The sequence below is a fragment of the Oryctolagus cuniculus genome, chromosome 9 (assembly GCF_964237555.1).
Source record: "Oryctolagus cuniculus chromosome 9, mOryCun1.1, whole genome shotgun sequence".
NCBI lineage: Eukaryota > Metazoa > Chordata > Mammalia > Lagomorpha > Leporidae > Oryctolagus > Oryctolagus cuniculus.
Genome location: NC_091440.1, coordinates 107,743,726 through 107,765,387, shown reverse-complemented (window position 1 = coordinate 107,765,387; position 21,662 = coordinate 107,743,726). Strand labels below are relative to the sequence as shown.

Sequence of the window (21,662 nt, the reverse complement as noted above, 5' to 3'; positions counted from 1 at the left end):
CAAGTTAAAATATTGTAGTTATATGCAAAATCTATTTTATGGCCTGACACTTCAAAATATTTTGACTTTTCGTTTTCTATGATCATATTCCCATGTACTCAACATTATATTCTTTCATATCTAGAATTATAGGATATGATCATAATTATCTGTTGAAGTCATTTGTGTTGTTAATTTTGTAATGTGGATTGAAGCTTTTCAGAAGTGTCCTAAATGTACAACACAGGATATGGAAAACACAAAAGAAAAGAATACTTCCTCAGTACAGCTGGAAGATCATTCAGTGGTGCCGTCCGGTAGAGGTTTGTACTCAATCTTTAGGTTAATAGCTGACAGGTTATTTTCATAGACTTACTGCCTTCTGTCCATTTCAATATATAAACTTTAAAAAGTTGATATTGGATCTGATGAGGAGTTTTAGGTTTTAACTTTACTCTTCTCATTAAATCTATTTTTAAAATCATAGTTAACTAAGCATTCGAGTTTGAAAAGATGTTTGGGTACAGAAAAACTCTTCTTTTATGCTAATTCCTTCTGAAGAAAAAATTAAATACCTAAAATCTTATTTTCTAAATGGCCTGGTGTCTTGGGATGGGGTTTGCCTTTTGTTTTGAAGAACGAGGCTGTGGCTTCTTGCAAGGAAGACCCTTTTGCTGGACAAGAAACTGGTACTATTTTTCTAAAGAAGAGGTAACGTGGGAGGAGAGCAGGAATTTATGCCGGAACATGGGTTCTAGCCTTGTGAAGATTGATGACATCCAGGAACTGGTATGTTCACTTAATTAACTTTTATGAGAAGCTTGCGAAGACTGATTTAGGCTGCCTGTGTAGGCTTTCCTTGAGTCTTATGTGATGTTAGCGTGGAAACACTTGTATTTGTAGAGGAGAAGACATGCTTTAAGGGACCTAAATAATTTCTTTCTAGAGCAGCAGAGGTGGCTTGCTGTATGTGCCATGGAATTATACTGAGTCCCTACTATTTGTGTCTTCACGATTAATGAAACATAAAAAAAATACCTGAATGAGTGAATTAGTTGGCACTTAATTTTAGTGATTCTTTAGAGGCTTAGAATAATAAAGCATATTTTAAAACTTCTTCTACAATATCTCTCTACCTTTCCTAGTGTAAAAAGAGACACCATTAAATTTTTCTTTTTATAGAAGATAACTAAAGTAGAAAAATAATGGATTGTGTATCTGGGACAGAGAACGAGAGTTAATAGAGAAATGGAGAGAGTAAATTGCATTTAGGAAATAAAATCAATTTTTTGCTTAACATGTGAGTACCCAAGGAAAACATTTAAAATGAATAAAATATAACTGAAATAATTACAAAAACATACACTCCTGTTAGGTTTACAGTGTGTCAGGTCCTTGCATGCATTATTTCAGTGCATGAAAACTTCCAATAAATAATGTCATTCCCATATTTACACAAGGAGAAACTCAAGGAGTTTAGAGATTCAGACTTTCATTTAGGTCTTTCACTTCCATTGATTCTCTGCACAGTAGATGAGCTAGGATTGTCTTAAGTGAAATGATTGGTATTTTGTACAATCCTTTGTAGATAAAAAGTTTTTATTGATGTAATGATTAACACTAGTAATTCTAATTTGTGCACAGAAATTCATTCAATCACAAATCAAATACAGTTACTGGATTGGATTATATAAAAAAGGAGACAAAAATGAGTGGATGTGGCAGGACAGCACGAAACTTGCTCTGCATCTGTAAGTTTGCATTTTACATTCTATGCATTCAGTTATTTTTTTCTAAGCAATTGAAGCATGTATTATGGGTTAACAGCAGGTAAAGATTCTTAAAGACTTTAAAAATGACCTTGGGCTGGTGCCATGGCGCTGTAGTTTAATCCTCTGCGTTAGGCACCAGCCTCCCATATGGGTGCCAGTTCTAGTACCGGCTGCCCCTCTTCCAATCCAGCTCTCTGCTGTGGCCTGGGAGGGCAGTAGAGGAATACCCAATTCTTGGGCACCTAAACCCCAGTGAGAGACACGGAAGAGGCACCTGGCTCCTGGCTTCCGATCCGCACAGCTCCGTGGAGTGAACAGCGGGTGGAGGACCTTTCTCTCTCCCTCTCAATGTCTGTACCTCTACCTCTAAAATTAATAAATAAAATCTTTAAAAAAATAAAAATGTCCTTAATTCGATGTGATCTCACATCTCAGATGACAACTGAGATGACAAATAAAAATCTCAGAGCCCTAAATAAGCAGCCCCAAAAGGCATTATTTTTTCCATCGACTTAATGGAGAATCCTTCAAAATGTAGTAAATTAACATTGTTCTTTTATGTGACATATGCTGTATTGGCAGGTGAGGTTGGAAGAGAGGGATGAAAACTTGTTTTTATACCGAGTTCTCCCTTTAAATGCAATTTGTAGCTGTATACCTGCTCTAAGTAAAGACTGAAGCAGATTCATTTCTAAATAAACCATTAAAATCTTTAATCTGTAATCTGCAGATTAATATTTTTCATGCTATTGAATTTCAGTAGTTCACAAAATTATTGGTAACTCATAGTAGTAAAATAACATAGATTTATCAATAATGAGCAAATAAATCTGTGACAATGGCACTAGGGAGTTAGGGATGGAACTAAATGATTGAGGAAATCACATAGTGTAGTGGAGGATCCTGAGTGCCTTGGAGCACTATTCGTCCCTGCTGGGTCAGGGAGTACAGTTTGTGTGTGGGGAGTGGAAGGAACAGATTTTATGTTTTCATTAGGGGAGACACGGGTGATCTCAATGAGATAATGGTGTTGGTATAATGATTTAAAGGAGGTGAATGAGAAAGCTAGGGGAGCTCTCTGAGGAGGTAGCATCCTGGGAGGAAGACTGACTGGTCTAGGGAGGAGAGAACACATTTGGTTTGCTCATGAAAACAGCAGGAGGATCTGTGATGTGGGAGGAATCTGAGTAAGGATGGAGAAGTAGGTCAGAGAGATGACAAGGATGATCATCTAGGAATTAGAGACCACAGCACGACTTTGGCTTTTTCATGATTGTGGTGATTTACATTTGGGGAACTTTGAGCTGGGGGATGACAAGAACAAGTTTCCTATTTCAGAGTCCCCTGGACACTGTGTTGTCCTTAGGTGGTGAATGGGCGATACAGACTGCAATTAAGGGAGTCACACTGAAAGCCAGTTGTCGTCAACCAAGTGAGAGATGGTGGTGGTTTGGTCAGGACAGGTAGGGAAGGTGCTGGGGATACGGGCCCAGATGCCAGACCTACTGTGAAAATGTGTGAGAGAAAGAGAAATCAGAGTTGGTGCCATGTTTTAGTCCAGCAATCATGAGACTAGAGCTGTCATTAACTGTTATAAGGAACATCAGGTATTAGTTTTAGTTACAAGTTTGATACATCCATTATAGATTTTGATTTCTGTGGGCATGTCACAGAGACATGTTGGTACATGATTATGAATTTCGTGTAAAAGTTTTGTGCTGCTGATGTGTACTTAGTGTGTGTCAGTGTATGCAGGGGTGTTAACACTACGAGATGATATTCTGAGGGCTTTTTTATGCTTTATATTATTTGAAAGTCAAACTTAGAGAGAGAGTGTTCCTCCATCTCCTGGTTGACTCCCCAAATAGCCACAACAGCCAGGGATGGGCCAGGCCAAAGATAGGAGTCAGGAGCTTCTTCCAGGTGTCCCGGGTGGTGGGTGTCCCAGGACTTGGGCTATCTTCTGTTGGTTTCCCAGCACATTGACAGGAGCTGAATTGGACGTGGAGCAGCCATGAATTGAACCAGAGCTCATATGGGTTGTTGGCATCTCAAGCAGCAGCTTCAATCACTGTGCCACAAGGCCATCCCCTGTTGTGAGGGCTTTGATTGTTGAGATATCCAGGACCTGATCGCTGGTTCACCCAAACATTTAAGATGTTGTGGTGATGAGGATGATTACAAAAGGTTTCTATGAAAAGTAGTGAGATAGAAAATAGGAAACCAGGAAAGAGCAGTGGGATACCTAAAAAGGGCACAACTAAAGCAATGTGCCAAAATTAAATGGTTGGTGACTTCTTGCCAATAATAATTTCGTGACTTGAAATTATTATTTTTGGACTCATGTATCTGGTGGAAAATTCATATTATACACTCTTTCCATATATCATAGCATAGTCCTATAACTTAGAATCCATGTTGAATATTCTCATTGTCCTGCTTCACAAAATACTAATGCTCTGTTTGGTTGACAAGACAGCTCAGAGGGAGTAAGGTCACCTTGTGTGTGAAATGCCAACCAGCTCCTCCTAGTGCTGAAGGTGAGGAAGGTGCTGTGGCCTCCTGCTACCTGCCCATCAATCTGAGTCACAGGACACTGGAGCTGTCACTGTATCTAATTATAATGCGTCCTAATAACCTTACCTTATTTAGTAACTCCCGTGAGTTTCACAAATCTAAGAAGAACTTCCAGAATGTGCTCATCTAAATCCTGTCCACTGTGTCCTTTCCACTTTGTCCTCATCTCCAGTCATTCACCAGCATGAACTGTACCTTAGAAAGTCTTACAACTGCTGATGTAGCACCTGTACATCTGTCAGAGGGATTTTGTGTTCACTTAATAATCACACACACACACACACACACATTTTTAAGTTGTGACAATGAAATATTGCCCAAATAATGATATTCTAAAATAAGTATATTCTCTGACATAGGACTTTCCGTCAGTCAAATAATGTGGATGAAAAATGTGGATGCCTGAATCCACACTATATTCGTAGTGGTGAATGTTCAAGACATTTTTGTTACATTTGTGAGAAGAATAAGCCCTTCTTCATTAATTAGTACTGTTTTATGGAAAGCAGTATGGAGATTCCTCAAAGACTGAAAATGTATCTTCGACATGACTCAGCCATCCCTGCTCTAGGAATATATCCTGCAGTAACAAAGTCAACAAGGAAAACGATACCTGCACTCCCATGTTTATAGCATCCCAGTGCTTAACAGATATATGGAATAAGCATGAATATCATTAACTGATTACTGTGTGAAGCAAATGTAATATTTATGTGTATATATATATGATGAATTATTACTGAGACATGAAAAAGAATGAAATTCTGATATTTGCAACAAAATGAATGCAACTGGAGATCATTATGCTACGTGAAATAAGGCAGACACAGAAAGATTAATATCACATTTTCTCTCATATGTGGACATTAATATAAAGAGTAAAAGCTTTGTGAATATTATTTTTTAGGCAAGTTTCAAAAACTTTAATAAAGGAAAAAAGACACTTTCAAAAATAAATGCCACACTAATGAAAAGTTTAAAAAAAGAGTGAAAGATACTCAAGAAACAAAAGCCTTTACTATCAAAATATACTAAATACTTAAATCTAAAGATGTTGAGTGTTCAAATTCAGGGCAAATGTAGCTTATATATATAGCCAGTGAAGCAGTATTTTTCACATTATGGCTATTTCAAGACATCACTTAATAAAGTTGCTTTTTAAGACTATATGTTCTTAAACATCCATTTCACAATTCATTTAATTATTTTACATTCATTTTTAAAAACACATAATTTCTAACAACAAGGTTATTTTGTGCTTTAATAAAATAGTGAACCATGATCAAATACTCAAGTGATTTAAATCCTTTGTTAACGACTACACCCATCACAGATTCCTGCACACTTACACAGCTACTACAATAATCAAGAGCTACAACTGTTCTTAAAAATGACACTCACTCAAGTTTGATAAGCATGCTAAACACTAAAGAGATGTATTTTTCTCAAGTTAAAACATTGGAGCTTTCTAGATTTTCTTAAAATCTACAGTTTGCCAATTTAAAGCATTTTTAACTGGCAATTTATAAAAACAGAAGGAAGTATCTATTTAGGATTTTCTTTGCAACTTCTATAATAAAAATGTTTTTCAAATTGTGATGGCATTAAAATTCTGCTTTAGAAATTTCAGATTTTAAAATGTTAAGAATTACACTGCCTATTACATCTAGAAGAGCATTTTTTTAAATTAATCTAGTGATTCCTCAGGTCTACAAACACAATTTTCTTCATGGTGGGTGACACTGCCTTACACTCACTTCAAGACCTTTGCAATAATCCATTTTAGATGTGATTTAAGACAAACTCCATCTTCTAAATTCTCCTCTACAAGAGACCAAAGTATACTATCTTATAGATACACAATTTAATAAAGAGATACTAACCTAAAGCAATAAAGCTTATAATTAATGGTGATTAATGCCAAACACAATAGACTTCATAGTCACAATTTGGAAATAATTTTCATGCAAAATTTTACACAGAGCTTTAATCCTTACTTATAAAGTGATTTTCACTTTTTTAAGTAATCAAGACAAATAGTAGAAAAAGCATTTTATTTATATGGAAAAAGCTACAGTAAGATCTGTAAAAGGTGTCAATATAATATTGCCTATACAGAAAAAATTCAAATGTGAATAGCAACAAATAAAAGTTATACATCTTCCTACTTAGCAGTGCAATTAATTCACATTGCAATAAAGTTAAGTCAAGTATACAAAATCAAAACAAGTGTTTCTCCATAATCAGTATACTCAAAATTACAGTGTAAAGATCATTTCAGGTTTAAGAAATTTGCAATCAATCTACAGAATATCCTAAGACAAGGGAGACACAGTTCATTCATTTAATTATCAGCTGTTGGGTTTTTTCAATACTGTTCACAGGAAAAAAGTAATGAGTTGACACACATGTAAATAGAATATATTTAGTCTATACAGTAAAAAAATACAAATTATAAAGTGAGCAAACAAAGAATGAAATCTGAATACAGATTTATAAAAGTGACGACATCTTAGACAACACGTACAGTATTTCTCATGTGAAAACATCTAGTTTCAGCAAAAAATAATTTGGTTGCTTTTCAGCTGCATTGTAGATCTTGTAAGCTGAAGATGCAGATGTCCAAGTATCTTAAATACCGTAATAAATGTCTTTCTCAATGCATACAAAATGATAAATGCTCTCATCACAGTCTTAAGGGTATTTTTGGAAGTTTGTTTTGTCTTGCTTCAGAAAACACACTTAAGATGGGTAAAAATCAAAGAGTTTCATGGTACAATGAAACAGTAAACAGTGCTCAATTTACTGCTAATGATGAAAAAACCCTAGATTTTACAGTACTCTGGTATATATGAAAAAATTTTTTTTCATTTTACATTGCATATTTCTGAGTCCATTCTCTTGCTGATCTGTCTGTTGTATTTTTCTTTGTCTGATTTATATATTTGTGCAATATCTGGTACTAAAGGGTCATCTGGGTTAGGATCACAAAGTAGAGAACATATGGACAATAAAACTTTTGATAAAGTCAGGGCTGGTGACCACTGGGACCTCAGGATATCTAGACAAATACTTCCATTACTGTTTATATTTGGATGGTAAATTTTTGTTGTGAAAGCAATCTTTGGTGGCTTAAAAGGATAATCTGTTGGAAAATGTACGGTGAGGAAGAAGACTCCACCTTGATATGCACTATCGGGAGGCCCCATAATAGTTGCTTGCCAGTGGAACAAGTCATCTCCCACAGGGCCAGCGGAACAGTGAGCCGGTGGATCACGCTGTAGATCACTTAATTCTTTCTGAATCCGCTTCAGCGCCATGGGTCAGGGAGGGCAGAGGGGACACCGGCTGGCGGGGGACGGCTGTGGGGCTCAGGGGTGTGGGTGGTCGCGGGCTAGGCTCACGGGCCGCTCAGCTGGATCTGCCCGGTGCGTCCCCGGCTCGCCGCTGGCTGGCTCGTTCCAAGAGCCGGTGGCTGCTCCGAGTGCGCCCGAGCGCGAGTGTGCCGTGAATATTATTTTTACTATATACATTCATATAAGTATTTACTCCACTGGATTGTATCATATACATAACAATGCCCCTCTTTTCTTTACATTGTGATGACCAACATGAATCCCACATTATGTAATATTAATATTCCCATTTAAAAGCAAAAACAATGTATATATGTATGCGTATAATATCACCATATGAGGTGTATATTGCAAAATGTTAAAATTGTTAAATCTTAAAATAAATTTCTAAATAAATTTAAACAAAAATATATTTTATTTTGACTGACACATGGAGAGTAATTATATAGGGTTATTGGGAATAGTATGATATGTAATATGCATTTGCAATATTAATGATCCACTAAGGGTAACTAGCATGTCTATCAACTCAGACATTTATTACTTCTTTGTGTTGAGTATATTCAAAATCATCTTTACTAACTAACTTGAAATATTCATAATTGCTATAAGACATTAGAAGTTATTTCTCATAAGCAGTTGCACCTCTGTATCAATCAACATCTTTTCTCCATCACTCTCTGCTACATGCTTCTCAGGCTCTGGTAACCACTCTTCTAGTCTCTGCTTTAAGATCAATGTTTTAGCTTCCATATAAAAGTGAGGACATTTAGGGGGCCGGCACTGTGGCGCATCAGGTTAACGCCCTGGCCTGATGTGCTGGTATCCCATGTGGGTGCCGATTCTAGTTCCGGCTGCTCCTCTTCCAATCCAGCTCTCTGCTATGGCCTAGGAAAGCAGTGGAAAATGGCCCAAGTCATTGGGATCCTGCACCCATGTGAAGACCCAGAAGAAGCTCCTGGCTCCTGACTTTGGATTGGTGCAGCTCTGGCCATTGTGGCCAACTGGGGTGTGAACCATCAGACAGAAGACCTAACTCTCTTTCTCTGTCTCTCTCTGTCTCTCTCTCTGTAACTCTGACTTTAAAATAAATAAATATATCTTAAAAAAGTGAGAATATTTAGTACTCATCTTTCTGTATGTTGCTTACTTCACTAAAAATAATGTATTCCAATTCTATCCATGCTGCTGCAAATGACAGATTTTAATTCTATTTTATGGATGAATAAGATTGCATTATGTCTATATACAAAGTATTTTTAAAATTAATAAATACTTAGGTTGATCCCATATCTTGATTTTTGTGAACAGTCTGAAATAAACATGCAAGTGTAGATTCTTCAATACACTGAAGTCAATTCATTTGGTTACAAAAGGAATAGTGGGATTGCTGGATCAAATAATAATTCTGTTTTCAATGGGAATTACTTTTTGGTGGTATAACCAATCAGCGGTGGAAATATCCCCACTTGATGGATTCGTGATTCTCACTTTGGGATTTCTAAGAAACTCTATTTGGATCCCTGTCCCCCGCCCCACTTTTTGGCATCTCAGTTAAATATTCTTTTTCTTAATAGTTCCATATTAGTGCTTGACGGAGAATAAAGCTTCTGAGCTCTGAAGATCAGCATGGTTCACTTCACAATGCAGGTTGATAACACTCTCCAATACAACTTGCTACAGCTTGTGGGAGACCTGCCATACACAAGGATAGAGCCATCTGTCTGACACAAGAAAGAAGGAATAGAACAAACCCCACCACCAAGGCTAGGTAATTAGCATATGCAGAACTATGACAACCAGGCCAATAGGTAACCATGTTCTCTGCTAGGAGCTTAGTAAGCACTGAAGAGCAAGCAACAACTGCTTTCTTCTACTAGTATGTAAGGTCAAGAGCCCTTAAAGAAACTTTCTCTGTGTTTCATGAATGCAAAGATTATGGGTGGTTGAGGTGTTGCATGAAAATCCTCACCAGCGTGGCAGATTCAGCATAAACTGAAGGGCCAGTGCCATGGCGCACTAGGTTAGTCCTCCGCTTGTGGTGCCGGCATCCCATATGGGTGCTGGTTCTAGTCCCCGTTGCTCCTCTTCTAGTCCTGCTCTCTGCTATAGCCTGGGAAGGCAGTGGAGGATGGCCCAAGTGCTTGGGTCCCTGCTCCCAATGGGAGACCAAGAGAAAACATCTGACTTCTGTCTTTGGATAGGCATAGGTCTGGGATTGCAGCCATTTGGGGAATGAACCAATGGAAGGAAGACCTTTCTCTCTGTCTCTCTCTTTCACTGTCTGTAACTCTACCTGTCAAATAAATAAATAAAAAATCTTTTTTTTTTCAAGAGAATTAAATCGTTTATTGATTACACAGGATAATGGATGATACACAGCTTCATTCCCATCTGTAATTTTATCTGGTACCATTATTCAATTTAGATATATTGCAAAGGATGTGCCAACAATCATTCTTATAACCAAATAACCCCATGACTTTGCTTGGGTGGCTTTTAATGGTGAACTTCAGAAGGTCACAACAGTAACTCATGTATCTGAGAACAGCTTCTCCACCCAAGCATTTTGTAAATAAATCTCAAATGGAACCTGGCATCACCCTGATGAATTCTGACTTTACACTTTTTGGGGAAGTTTACCAAGATGGCTTCAGAGTAAACTTTACACAGCACATTTAAAAAAAAAAAAAACACATTTATTCAGCGTCATGATCAGACTATTACATTTAGCAATCAACAGCATGGGTGCAAAAGAGAAAAAAAGAAAAAACTACATTAAAACCCTTTGTTGGAATGCTTTACACTTTCCACAGAACAGAAACTAAAATAACCTGTTATACAATTAGTCACAAATACAGTCCTCGAGTTTTTTTGCCCATACACATGAGTATTGTCTAAAACATGTCTTCTTTGTAGCAGCTAGGCCCTGCCACCACTGTGCTTGGCTGAGTTCACAAATCTGTTGTAACCTGTAGCTTCCCTGTCACTTCTCTGGCTCTCCTCTCCTGCTAAGCTTTGTTTCCTGGCAGTTATTAAAACCTTCTGCCACTGCCATAGCTGCTGCTGCTGCTAGAACCACCATAGCCACCTTGATTTCGTGGTTTGGCAAAATTTTGGCCGCCACCACCATAGGGGCCAGAGCTTCTGCCTCCAAAATTTCCTCCCTTCATGGGTCCAAAATTTGAAGATTGATTGTTGTAATTGCCAAAATCATTGTAGCCTCCGCTGCCTCCAAAATTGCTTCCACTACCACCGCCAAAGCCGCCTCCGCCGTTGTTATAGCTGTCATAGTTGCCACTCCTGCCATAGCCACTGCCCTGGTTTCCATAACCCTGTCCACCACTTCCATAGCCTCTGCTTCCTCCAGAGTAACCAGGGCCGCCTCCTCCATAACCACCGTCATTACCAAATCCATTGTAACTAACCATCCCCACTGCCACCATAACCACCTCCACCGCGGCTGCTGCCGAAGCCACCACGACCACTGAAGTTTCCTCCACGACCAAAGTTGTCATTGCCACCAAAACCACCTCCACGACCACCACCAAAGTTTCCAGAACCACTTCGACCTCTCGGGGTGGACGAAGCGCTGGCCATCTCCTGCTTCGACAGGGCCTTCCCCATTTCACAGTTGTGGCCATTCACAGTGTGGTATTTCTGAATGATAATCTTATCCACGGAGTCATGGTCGTCGAAGGTCACAAAAGCAAAGCCCCTCTTCTTGCCACTGCCTCGGTCAGTCATGATCTCAATCACCTCGATTTTCCCGTACTGCTCAAAGTGATCTCGGAGGTGATGCTCTTCAGTGTCTTCTTTAATGCCACCCACGAAGATCTTTTTCACAGTGAGGTGGGCACCTGGTCTTTGGGAATCTTCTCTCGACACAGCCCTCTTTGGTTCCACAACTCTTCCATCCACTTTGTGTGGCCTTGCGTTCATGGCCGCATCCACCTCCTCCACGGTGGCGTAGGTGACAAACCCAAAGCCCCTGGAGCGCTTGGTGTTCGGGTCTCTCATTACCACGCAGTCCATGAGCGTACCCCATTGCTCAAAATGGCTCCTCAGGCTCTCATCGGTCGTCTCAAAGCTCAGCCCTCTGATGAAGAGCTTCCGCAGCTGCTCGGGCTCCTTGGGCGACTCTGACTTCGACATGACGGCGGTGGGAAGAGAGAACTCGACGATGCTTCCTTGGCGGCGTCCGCAGGCAGAAAGGAGTAAGCCAACGAGCGTATCCCAATAAAAAATCTTTTTAAAAAAAAGGTAGAGCAGGCCGGCGCTGCAGCTCACTAGGCTAATCCTCCACCTGCGGCGCCAGCACCCCTGTTCTAGTCCAGGTCGGGGCACCGGATTCTGTCCTGGTTGCTCCTCTTCCAGTCCAGCTCTCTGCTGTGGCCCAGGAAGGCAGTGGAGGATGGCCCAAATGCTTGGCCCCTGCACCCGCATGGGAAACCAGGAGGAAGCACCTGGCTCCTGCCTTCGGATCTGTGCAGTGTCAGCCTTAGCGGCCACTTGGGGGGTGAATCAATGGAAAAAGGAAGACCTTTCTCTCTGCCTCTCTCTCTTTCTCTCACTGTCTAATTCTGCCTGTCAAAAAAAAAAAAAAAAAAAAAAGTAGAGAATTCAACTTCTGCTTTGTCATGAGCATAGCAAAAAAATAAGCCCAAACCAAATGAACTCCTGAGTAGTTTGTCTATTTTGCCTACACTAACTGCTCCAGAGGATATGCATCCATTGTCAGATATAAATACTGTTTATCACTAGCTCCTAATTCGAAAAAAATGGAGCAGCTTTCAAGAAAATAAGATGCCTGAGGAACAAGGGAAAGAACAGTAGCAATGGTTGGTCCCGAAATAACGTTGGTCATAGATGACATTCAGAAATTATTCTAAAATTTTGCTGAAAGAAAAACACAGGAAACACAGAGGTAGTTCAAAATGCTACCCAAATGGAAGAACAAATAAGTAAAGCGTGAAAAAAGTCACATAGCATTCAAACATTGTGGGACACTGTCAAAATATTTAAATAAGCTTAAATTGGATCTCAGAAAGAAAAAACTGATTGGGAAGGAGGAAGAGAAAAAGGAAGGAGGGAGGGAGGAAGGAAGGAAGGGAGGCAGAGATTTTTGTGAAAAGTGTTGATATCTTTTCTGATGGCTTTGTTTTTGAGAATTTGCCTCCATAGAATACTGGAACACTGTAGTTTATAGTAGATATCCAGAGGTGTGTGCAGGTGGAAGCAGGGAGCTGTGGCCCACTTTTGTGAGTGGGGCAAGCACCCAGAGTACACCCAAATTGGGCAAGGTGGCTCTCTGCTATTTTTTTAAAGATTTATTTTATTTATTTGAAAGACAGAGTTACAGAGAGATGTAGAGACTGAGAGAGAGAGAGAGAGGTCTTCCATCCACTCCTTCACTCCCCAAATGGCCACAATGGCCAGAGCTGAGCTGATCTGAAGCCAAGAGCCAAGAGTTTCTTCTGGATCTCCCATGCAAGTGCAGGGATCCAAGGACTTGGGCCATCCTCTTTGCTTTCCCAGGAGTTCTGAGCTTATGACGTCAGACTGCGTGATTTCCAATGACACAGCCACACCCCACACTTTCCCCAGACTATGTAGATGTCACATAATCATAGAGTGCAGACTCTCTAAGTCACAGGGTACAGAGGATCTGCTCTCCGCCTTGCAAGCCTCCACGTCCAACAGGTGAGATGCCCATCTCTAGACCATCTGCAGACAGGTGAGAAATTCTCTCAGGAGATAGAGATAGGAAACTAAACTGAAATATTAGAAATGAAGAATTCAATTGGTGCTCTGCCTTGGCAAGTAGAGTCTAGAGCTTCGGTGGCATAGGGGAGGGAAGCAACACTTCCTCACTTGCTAAGTGTAACAACCACTTAAAGAAGGTCAGTCCTCTCTCCATGTAGTGTTTTCCACTTCGGTTAAAGTGGTGTGTATTTAAAAACACCCCAGGTTACTCCCACAAGTTTGTGAAACAACTTAATTAAAAACAACATAATTAAAAGACAAATATCATATGTTCTCGCTGAACTGTGGCAACTGTCTGAGCACCTAAAAGGAAACCTGTAGAAGTGAAACGGACTCTATGAGAAACAATGACTTGATCAGCCCTTTTCCTGACTTACTATTTTATTTCTTGTAGTATTTTTTTCGTTCTACTTAATACCATTGATTGAACTCATTAAGACACAATTATTCTTAGGTGTTTAAATTTAACTGAAAAGTGATCCCTGTTAAATATAAGAGTGGGAATAAGAGAGGGAGGAGATGTACAGTGTGGCACATGTTCATTGGGACTTACCCCGAATGGTAGAGCTAGAAACGGGACAGGGGATTCCAAATCAACCCCATCAAGGTGGCATGTACCAATGCCATCTCACTAGTCAAAGTGATCAGTTTCAGTTCATAATTGATCATAATAATAGGATTAAGAGTCAAAGGGATCACATAAACAAGACTGGTGTCTGCTAATAATAACTGATAGAATTAAAAAGGAGAGAATGATCCAACATGGGAAGCGGGATACACAGCAGAGTCATAGAATGGCAAAAGCCCTATAACACTGGCCTCAGAATCAGCCCTTAAGGCATTCGGATCTGGCTAAAAAGCCCATGAGAATTTCTCAGGCATGGAAAGCCAAGACACTGTGGCAAAAAAAAAAAAAAAAAAAAAAAAAAAAAAACCCCAAAACCTGAATGAAACATCTCTGTGAGTGAGATCCTGGTGGAAAGTAAGGGCCATAAAAGAACGAGGGAGCAGAGAACTTCCACTTTGACTATGGCCTCGTCTAAATAAGATATGAGTTTGTGAACTCAAGAGGCTTCCATAGCCTAGGCAACTCATGACAAGAGCTCAGGGTGATTACTGACATCATAATTAAGAGTGTCAACTTTCAAATCAATAACGGGAGTCACTGTGCACTTACTCCCCATATAGGATCTCTGTCCTTAATGTGTTGTACTATGTGAATTAATGGTAAAACAACTACTCAAACAATACTTCATACTTTGTGTTTCTGTGTGGGTACAAACTATTGAAATCTTTACTTAGCATATACCAAGTTGATCTTCTGTATATAAAGATAATTGAAAATGAATCTTGATGAAAAATGGGATGGGAAAGGGTATGGGAGATGGGATGGTTGTGGGTGGGAGGGAGGTTATGGGAGAAAAGGCCGCTATAATCCAAAAGTTGTACTTTCTCTTTTTAATTTTTATTTTATTTTTTTTAAATTTTTTGTCAGGCCAAGTTAGACAGTGAGAGAGAGAGACAGAGAGAAAGGTCTTCCTTCTGTTGGTTCAACCCCAAATGGCTGCTACAGCCAGTGCACTGCGCCAATCCGAAATCGGGAGCCAGGTGCCTCTTCCTGGTCTCCCATGCGGGTGCAGGGCCCAAGCACTTGGGCCATCCTCCACTGCCTCCTGGGCCACAGCAGAAAGCTGGGCTGTGAGAGGAGCAACTGCGACAGACCAGCACCCCAACCGGGACTAGAACAGTGGTGCCTGTGCCGTAGGCGGAGGATTAGCCTAGTGAGCCGCGGCACTGGCCTTTATTTTTTTTAAAGGTTTATTTATTTATTTGAAAGTCACAGCTACACAGATAGAGGAGAACCAGAGAGAGAGAGAGAGAGAGAGAGAGAGGTCTTCCATTCACTGGTTCACTCCCCAGGTGACCGCCATGGCTGGAGCTGCGCCAATCCAAAGCTGGGAGCCAGGAGCTTCTTCTGGGTCTCCCACATGGGTGCAGGGGCCCAAGGATGTGGGCCATCTTCTACTGCTTTCTCAGGCCATAGTTGAGAGCTGGATTGGAAGTGGAGCAGCTAGGACTAGAACCAGTGCCCATATTCGATGCAGGCACTTCAGGCCAGGGCGTTAACTGCTGTGCCACAGCACTGGCCCCAAATGTTGTACCTCTGAAATTTATATTTATTAAATAAAATTTTTTTAAAAAGTGTGATTCTTTTGACAAAAAATGTTTTTTTGTGCAAAAAGATTGTTTTCATAAGTTGTTGAAAATATGTATTATGAATAAACTATGTATTTCAATTTTTTGCTTATGTATTTAGACTTTATTTTAAAATCCTAATAAAAGGTGATATTGACTAATCCATGATATTACTATACAGCTTTTCTTTATTTCAGAGTCTACAGAAGTGAAAATACATTTTCAATTTTTTTAGCATTAAGATGCTATATTGTGAAACACATTTCTGGAGTTTCTTAAATATATCTGCCAGCTATTCAGTGTACTCTCATCTATTTTGTCAACATGATAATAAATGTCATATATGAGATTTTAAAAATGTGTTTGCTCAACATTCTTAAATGTATGAAAATGTGCAGATTAAATATTTGGCTACTCTAATTTAAAATTATTGTTCAAAATTGTTATATTAAAGCACAAAGAAGAAATATTTCACCATCTATAATCATAAAATTCTTAAACATGCTTCTAGTCATTTTTGTATACTTCTTTAATTAAATTGACAATTGTTTTTTAAGAAATATGAGCAGTCTCAAAAAACTAGGCATGCATTTTGATTTTTTATTCACAGAATAAACATGGTTTCCATTTTGCAGAACTCTTTAACAGAAAATCACAGATAAATACAAAGAAGAAAAATATTTCTAATTCAAAGAATTACATACTATTTAATAATAGTTGTGGATTGCATAATATGTTGTGTAGGGTAAATATAAATATACAGTAGATATATAGATAGATACAGTAGGATATATAGACAGATAAGTAAGTAGATGAATAGAAGATAGAAGCTTTTTAGAAAAATAGGGTTATGCTGTATATGCAATGATTTCATTGTAAAAATATTTTTAAAGAACTTAGAGAAAAATAAAATATGAGACATTAAACTAAAGGAATATTTCAAATTAGTGTTTTTTATATGACATTGTTTCCTAGATTTTCCTACAGAAGCTGAGATAATATTTCATAAACAATGTTGAAATATTAGAGTTTGATTATTTAAAATATTAAAAGGGCTTCAAAAAGTTCATAGAAAATGGAAAGGAAAGAGATTCCTGGTACAGGTGTTTAGCATAGCAATTAAAATGCCAAGAAAGACATTCACATCCTATATTGGAGCACCTAAGCATGAAAAACCTCTAAGGAGTACCTAAGTTCAATTCCCACATCTTTCTCCTGCTTCCTGCTTCCTGCTTCCTGCTTCCTGCTTCCTGCTAATGTGGACCCCAGGAAGCAGTAGTGATGGCTCAAGTTATTGAGTTCCTGTGACCAAGAGGGAGACCTGGATTGAGTTTACAGATCCTGGCTCTGTCCCCAAACCAGCCCCAACCACTGCAGGCATGTCTGGAGCAAACCAATGGACAAAAACTCTATCTACCTGTTTCTGTCTGTTTCTCTTTGTGTGTCTTTCTGGCACTTGAATAAATTAAAATTTTTAAATGATATGCACATTTTCACAAACTTTTTGAAACACCCAATATGCTTAACTTTTAGTATGAACTGTTTTCTTGGGTTAACAATGTGAGGTTTTAATATTTTCCTACCTCCTCCCCCATTTCCAAAGTGATTAAGTATATCAGTTTTTGTTACTGTATAGATAAAATTCTTATTGAGTTACTTAGCCACAATTCTCACCAAGACATTTTTTAAAAGAAACTGAATCATCGGAGTTAAAAGATGAATTATTTGTATGGTCTTCTTCGACTAGAAAAAAAGAAAGTCCTATCAAAAATTGCTTTCCCTCTGTTGAAAAAAATCTAGATAATCTATAAAAATCCAAATTTTCATTACATCAGAGTGCTGAGGTCACATGTAAGGCCAATCAGCTGAATTCTAAACAGGGATGTAACCCACAAGGAGGTGATGGCATTCAAACACTATTTCACTTTTGACAAGACATGGGAGAGAGAGGTTCATGCCATAAAGGTTACTTAAAAACATAAAATCTAGTGGCTGATGCTGTGGCAGAGTAGGCTATGCCTACACCTGCAGTGCAGTATCCCGCAGGGGTGCTAGTTCATGACCCGGCTGCTCCTCTTCCAATCCAACTCTCTGCTATGGCCTGGGAAAGCAGTGGAACATGGTCCAAGTGCTTGGGACCCTGCACCTACGTGGGAGACCCAGAAGAAAGTCCTGGTTCCAAGCTTGGAATTGACCCAGTGCTGCCCACTGCAGCCATTTGGGGAATGAACCAGCAGATAGAAGACCTTTCTCTGTCTCTCCCTCTCTCCGTATGTAACCCTGCCTATAACATAAATTTTAAAAAAATCTGCAAAAACCCAGAGAATTTTAACAAACTCTTTGTTTTATTTGAAAGAAGAAGGGAGTGGGATGAGAGGTCTCCATGTGACAGGCAGGAATACAACTACTTGAGACATCACTGCTGCTTCCTGGGTTCCTGTTAAGAAGTTGACTCAGAAGCAAGAACTGTAGAATGCAGGGGTCTTAACTGCTAGGCCAACCATCACCCCAACAAACCTTTAAAGCTACGTCTGGGTGTCCATGAGTGACTGGAAATCCTTGCTGGGAGGGGAGCCTCCATGCCTCTTCAACAGGCCTTCAGGGCAGCTCATGAGAAAGGTCATGACAGGGCATCTCAGGAAATCCATCACTGAGCAAGGGCCAGGAAACCCTCTGGGCCAAAGCTCCCACAGTGACACAGGCAGAGGTGTGCAGTGCCAGCCCAAGTCTAATTCTTTCCTGCTTGAGACCCCCACAGGTGCAAGGAGGGACCTAACTGCTGCACGGGAGGAGCAGGGAATGCTGTGACAGCCACACTCAGGCTGCTGCACGAGACTGAAGCTCGACCTGGAGTGGGGATTTCTGTTTGCTGCCAACACTTCATCCATTTGACACAGGCAGCTCACTGAGGGAATGGGCTAGAGTTTAGCAAGATTTCCTTTAGGTTGCAGGTGACCACAGCTTGCTGAAGCAAGAGGTGGAACAAAAATACAAAGAAACCCTGCTCAGCTCCCCAGACCTCACATGCAGTGCGAGGTAGCAGTTGCACATCACTGAAAGACCTTAAAGTCTGTGGTGGACCGATGGTGACCACAGGAGCAATGACGCAAAAACCAGATCACAGTCAACAGAATTAGAGCCGTGTTCTTTTCTGGACTAACCTACAATGTTTGTCATGCTGCAAACAAAAACAAAAAACATACTAGATGCAAACACACAAAAGGTAAGAAAATATTCACTGTCAAAACATAAAAGGACTCGGGCAAATTTAGGTATGTTCAAGATGCTGGAATTTACAGCAGTAACTTTTTTTTATAAGTCAAAAAAGCTAGTAGGAAAAAGTTTTAGAGCATGCATATATGGCAAGTGGTAGCACAGTGGGTAAGACCTGGGCTTCTGATTCCAGCTGGTGATGTGCACCCTTTGGGGCTTGGATCCCTGCCACCCACATGGAGATCCACAATGAGTTCCTGACTCCTGTCTTCAGCCTGGCCCAGTGGCAGCTGTTTATGGGCATTTTGGGAGTGACAAGTTGGTAGGAGATCTCTTTCTATCTCTGAAATAAATTTTTAAAATTGTATAAACATATGCTGAAACTCTTCAGAGATATTGGATATAAAACTATGATATCATAAATGAAATAATTCCTCCCATGGCCTTCTCAGAAAAATGGACACAGTATGGAGAAAAAAAAACACAAAAAGCAAATGTCTTGAATATAGTCTTCTATCTCTTCTGAACCACAAATATGTTTGTATGTCTGTGGGTGCACACTGCTGAAATCTTTACTTAGTATGGAGTTGGTCCTCTGTATATAAAGATAATTAAAATAAATCTTAATGAAGAATGAGATGGGAGAGGGAGTAGGAGGGGGCATGGTTTGGGGGTGGGAGGGAGGTATGGGGTGGAAAAGCACCATATTCCTAAAGCTGTAATTATGAAATTTTTATTCATTAAACAAGAGCTTTCTAAAAAAAAGAGTGAAAAATAACAGGTCATCACAGAGTTTTCAGATTGTGGTAATTATAATTCCTTACCTAAACCATGCAAACCGGAAGACGACAAAGTTCTATCTTTTTGTGATGAAAGAAAAGTCTGTTTGACAGACTACTGTAATGATAATAGGAATATTATATAATAATGAAGGGAACAGTGCAATAAGATGATCTACATTCTAAATTTATGAGTACCTAATCATGGGCTTGAAGATACATAAACCCTAAACTGATAACACTGAAAGGAGAAACGTCCAGACCTTCAATGACAATTGAACACTTCAGCAACCTCTGTCAGTTAGTGCCAGATAATTTAAACAAAAAGTCAGAATATAGAAAGTCTGGAAGAGCAGTATCAGCCAAATGGACCTGACTGACATACACAGAGTATTCCACTAACAGGAGACAACATTTCCTTCAAATGCACATGGAACATTCACTGGTGTGGACATATTTGGAGGCAGGAAAAGTCCACTAATTAGAAATAATGTAAGTCACATACAGCATGTTCTCAGACCATATTTTAATTAGTATGAAAAATCAGCAGCAGAAGATATATGTAAAATCCCCCAAATATATGGGAATTAAAGCATATATTTATGATTGAAACATAGATCAAAGAATAAATCATCATAGAAAATAGAAAATATTTTAAATTGAAAGAAATTGAAAGTGAAGGGTAGCAGAATTTGTGTGACTAGCTGGAGCAGTGCTTCGTGGGGAAGTACAAGATGCTTCTCTGAAGAAAAGAAAGGTCAGAAATCAGTTATTCAGCCTTGCACACTGGCATTGGATCGGTGCAGCTCTGGCCATTGCAGTCATTTGAGGAGTGAATCAGCGGAAGAAAGACCTCTCTCTGTCTCTTCCTCTCACTGTCTAACTCTACCTCTCAAATAAATAAATAAAATCTTAAAAAAGTAAGAACAAATTATTCAAAACCATCAAAGTAAAGGAAATCATAAATATGTTAGCAGAAATCAAATACAGAAAAACAATAGAAAAAATCAAAAGCTGATTCTTGTAGCATATCAGTATATTTACTTAAGTTCTGAAAATCAAGAAGACACAAAAGACACCAATATTCAGAACAAAGATAGCTACAGATGCTACCAGACATTTAAAAGATTAGTGAAAATTGTAAGAAAAGTTCTGCTAATAAATTTAATAATATACTAAGGTGACATCAAAATGTGCAAAATGGAAATATCTTGGAAATTTTCCAAGAAATTTTTGGCACAATTGTAGGGGTGATTTTTAAAAATATTTTGTGAATATTTAATCAACAATTTTGAATCATCATTATGTACACTTTGAAGAAGAGAGTGGCCCTTATTTCTTTGATACTGGGTGTTAACACAGCATATTTTGTTAAGGTCCAAGTCAAAGTTTATTAGCTGACAAGGTACCCAGTGTTGTGTCCATCAACAAACAGAACAATTAAAAGAAAAGAATTTCCCTAGCCTGCGGTTTTAGTGATTTTCCCGTGCTGATTGAATCTGAGGAAGCCACTAATTAGTTAAAAAATAAACATATAGATTTGAAATTGCATCACTATCATCTAACTATTTTAACAGAAGTTAAACCAATTGCACATAATTCCTTATATCCTTGAACTTAAATTTTTTAAAAAGAGATTTATTTATTTATTTGAAAGGCAGAGTTACAGAGAAGCAGAGGCAGAGAGTGAGAGAGAGGTCTTCCATCTGCTGGTTCACTCCCTAGAAGGCCGCAAAGGCCTTGCTGATCCAAAGCCAGGAGCCAGGCTCTTCTTCCAGGTCTCACACGTGGATTCAGAGCCCCAAAGACTTGGGCCATCTTCTATTGCTTTCCCAGGTCATAGTAGAGAGCTAGATTGGAAGTGAAGCAGCCGAGTCTCAAACTGGTGCCCATATGGGATGCTGGCGCTGAAGACTGGGGCTTTAATCCACTATGCCATGGCGCTGGCTCTTGAATTTAAAATACTGATGTAAAGCATCTGTAGCTATATCAGTGCAATAGTATAGTGTTTTAATCATTTCCAT

At 39.2% G+C, this 21,662-nt stretch overlaps 2 pseudogenes; both read right to left on the bottom strand.

The window, feature by feature from the left end:
- Window positions 1–6,365: 6,365 nt before the first annotated feature.
- On the bottom strand, window positions 6,366–7,821 carry LOC138843711 (ubiquitin-conjugating enzyme E2 D1-like; annotated as a pseudogene).
- Window positions 7,822–10,081: 2,260 nt separating this feature from the next.
- On the bottom strand, window positions 10,082–11,910 carry LOC127486761 (heterogeneous nuclear ribonucleoprotein A1 pseudogene; annotated as a pseudogene).
- Window positions 11,911–21,662: the final 9,752 nt, after the last annotated feature.